Raw genomic sequence first — 4,034 nt, 5'->3', positions numbered from 1 at the left:
ATACACACTTAGAGACAAGCGCACACACATGCAATCAGAGAGACACGCACACACACACACACACACACACACACACACACATAAACACACACCCACACACGCGTACACACTTTGTCTCTGGTCACTAGGGACCAATTATCTAATTTGCCACGGTCCGTTTGACTCAAACCCCACTCTCTTGATCCCCCTCCCCCCCTCCCCCCCGCCCTCCCTCCCTCCCTCACCCAAACTGGAGGTGGCACATGATCTCGTGTAACTTTTTGCACTAACTCAGGAGGTAGAACGGGTCGGCTGGTAACCTGTAGGTTGCTAGTTGGATCCCCGGCTCCTCCTAGCGGAGTGTCGAGGTGTCCCTGAGCGAGACGCCTCACCCTGACTGCTCCTGACCAGGGGTCGACTCCGCCGTCGCTGTGTGAATGTGTGCGTGAACCGTTGTACGTCGCTTTGGATGAATGCGGCCACTAAACGCCCTGAATGTAAATGTACATATGTAATGTAATGATTTTGTGAAGAAATATGTTTGTCGGTGTTACGATCTGACCTACCGCGCTCGCTATTGACCTGTCTGTCCCTAAATGGTGTGCTTAACTTGAGTATTGTTCCTTTATCTTTCCCTGGGGGAGTGCAGTCTAACCTATCTAGGGGGTTAGGTGCGAGGTACTCACCACAGGTCCACAGCCACCGTAGGCCAACAGCCACGCGTCCCGCCGCATCTGCATCTAGTCAGCAGGCGACCAGCCCGCGCTTTGATCCAGTCTTTTAGTTCACAGTGTATATAAAAATCCAAAAGGTTCTCTCCTCAAAGTCGCCAAGCAACTTGTGTCCATCAGGTTACTTTCATTCACCCCAACCTCACCTGCTGAACCCAGGCACTCTCCAGTCAGTTTCAAAACTCCCCTGCCCGCTCAGCTGTTGCTACTTACCTGTGATGAGCACCTCAACACCGCCCACTCTGTGTGACATCAGTACTGACCCTAACTCTATGCACCCTAAAACAAACCCTATTCCTAGCATCGTAACAGTCGGAGAGGCAGGAACATTGATACATCCGATGGGGCATTGCCCCCCAGTAAAGAGTTTTTGGAAAGATGTGATCTGTAACTTGTCTTCTATTCTGAAAGTGAAAATACAAGTCTGTCCACTCATTTGCCTTTTAGGCAGTAGAGTAGAAAATATTGAGCCAACTCTTACGCAACACATTATGGCTTTAGTCTTTTTGTCGGTTGAACTAATCATTATGATGACCCAATTGCTTGAACAATGACCATTGGTTAAAAGACTTTATGGATCTTCCATCAATGGAATGTGCAACCTCGGTCCTCAATGAACGTGACCATGGGGATGAAGGACCCTGGATCTTTATAAGAGAAACTGGGCATTTAAATGAATTTATTGAGTGTTATAGATCTGCGTGTTGTACAGTGTATTGTTTTGTAATGTCCTGGGTTTGTTATCTTGTGATGTATGTGTATGAGGTTTGTGATTGTTTTGTTTGTTGTTTTGTTTTGTGTTTAATAAAAAAATAAAAAAATGATATCTGTGTTATGTGTGTGTTTGTGTTTGTGTGTCTAGTGTGGTTTGTCTGTACGTGTGTACGTATGTGTGGTTATGTGTGTGAGTGTGCGCGTGCTCTAAAGGTACGGCCACACTGAACGCGTTACGCACATGAGATTACGCGCGTAACACGCCTAATCTGACGCTTGATCTTTGTGTGTCACAAAAATGGTTCAACGCAACTAACGCGCCTACGCAGCTAGATGAGCCCACCCAGCGGAGGTAATAATGGATAATAATGACCGGCGACGTTCTATACATTATCCCCCTTATTACACGGCTACTTGCCAAAAACGAAAATAACTTCACATGGTGTGTCTTTCTACAATTTATTCGTTACCAGCATTCGTAGTGTTGATTAGCAGAGAAATAGTCTGCCAAAGACGTTGACGTCGCCTAGCAACCGAAGACACTGGGGTTGACAAGTTACCGGACTACTTACTCCCCATGCAAGTGAACGGAGCGTTCCACAGCATTAAGAAGACCCGTGTAATAAAGGTCTATAATATTTCTGTTGATGGCATAGATTTCTCCTCAGATTAGGCCAATAAAGCAATGATTTAAAAAAAAAAACACAAACGCTCGATCAATGGCCCGGCCTGACCCGGCCCGAGGACGGTGGTGGGAAATAACGGCCCGACCCGGCCCGCGGGTCAGCTCGGGCTCGGGCTCGGGCAGAGAATCTAAACTCTAATGCATGACATCCTCCGTAGGCGCTCACAGCTGGGTGAGTTTCACCACCTCCTCGATGACGCTTCTGTGCGTCCTCCGTCTCTCTGCCAGTGACATCGGGTCAAGCTCAACGCTGATTGGCTATCGCGGCGGCGGGTGACGCGTAGGCGCGTCAAAAGTTAAATTTTTTCAACACTGGGCGCGTTGGTGCATTGGGCGTGTTATTTAGGTGCGTAAAATATGGCAAGCCAACCCCGCCAGAAAACGACCTCATTCAGTGACGTAGCACCTTCATTACGCCGTAAAAAACGGAGTAAAATGTGAAAAAACAGTGTTTTTTACGCCGTAATGCGCAAAAAACGCGCCGCCTTTTACGCCGCAATGAAGTCCTTCAAGAGCGCGCGTAAAGAACACAGTTTTGAGCATCAAACCGCGCGTAAAATACGCGGGTTTGTGCACATCACAACTCACGTAAAAAACGGCGTCTCTCTAGTATGCTAATTATCTCCGCCCTTCTTTTCTCTCAGCCAATGCATTTGAAGTGTTTGCGCCCAATCGCTGATCAAGACAAGCAGACCAAATCAGTTCAGCACAGATTGAAACTAATGACACAGGAGGTCTGGTTTGCTGAAAGATTGCGATCATAAATGCGTGACAATCTGACATTAGATGGACTCGATCCGACAACCTTTAGCTTACAGACCAAGCGGCGCTATTGTTTCAGCCAATAATTGACTATGGATTCACTCATATATATCTATATGACGCTACAACTAACAACAGAAATGAGAGGAGAAATTGTCACAAGATGATCTGTGCTGAACTGATTTGGTCTGCTTGTCTTGATCAGCGATTGGGCGCAAACACTTCAAATGCATTGGCTGAGAGAAAAGATGGGCGGAGATTATTAGCATACATAATAATCGCCGTTTTTTACGCGCGTTGTGATGTGCACAAAACTGCGTTTTTTACGCACTCTCGAAGGACTTCATTGCGGCGTAAAAAGCGGCGCATTCTTTGCGCATTACGGCGTAAAAAACACAGTTTTTTCACATTTTGAGGCATTTTTTACGGAGTAATGAAGGTGATACGTGACTGAATGAGGTCGTTTTCTGGCCGGGTTGGCTTGCCATAGTAAAACACGTCTAACCACCTAACGCGCTGCTTTAGCGCGTGTAACGCATCTAAACGCCTAAACCAATGGTTCCCTATGCAAAAAGGCCGATTTTCAACGCCTCTAACGCGCGTAACGTGTTCAGTGTGGCCGTACCTTAATCTGTGTGTTTGTGCGTGTGAGGTCATGTGTGTGTGTCGCAATGTGTGTGTTGTGTGTGTTTACAGTAGGAGGCATTTTACTGGAAGACCCCAACCCCCCCCCCCCCCACTGCTGAGTCAACACGGCCAAGAAGGAATCTTCACATCTCGCCGTGACACACACACACACACACACAAACACACACACGCACACACACACACACACACACACACACACACACACACACACACACACACATACAAACTAACACACACACACACACACACACAAACTAACACACACAAACAGACAGACACACACACACACACACACACACACACACACAGACCCCCTCCACACACTGTCTGACCGTCTGTTGGGGTCTGTGTGTGTGTGTGTGTCTCCCCGTGAACCACAAACACCCCCCCCACACACACAAACCCACATTCACACACACACAGACCTCCCCCCCCCCGCCCCCCGACACACACACACACACGCCCGTTGTAGATGCTCATTGAGTGGTTGTCGATGGCAACCCGCCTCGCGCTCA

The sequence above is a fragment of the Pollachius pollachius genome, assembly GCF_949987615.1.
Source record: "Pollachius pollachius genome assembly, chromosome: 6".
Lineage (NCBI taxonomy): Eukaryota > Metazoa > Chordata > Actinopteri > Gadiformes > Gadidae > Pollachius > Pollachius pollachius.
Note: the sequence above shows the minus strand (reverse complement) of the source record.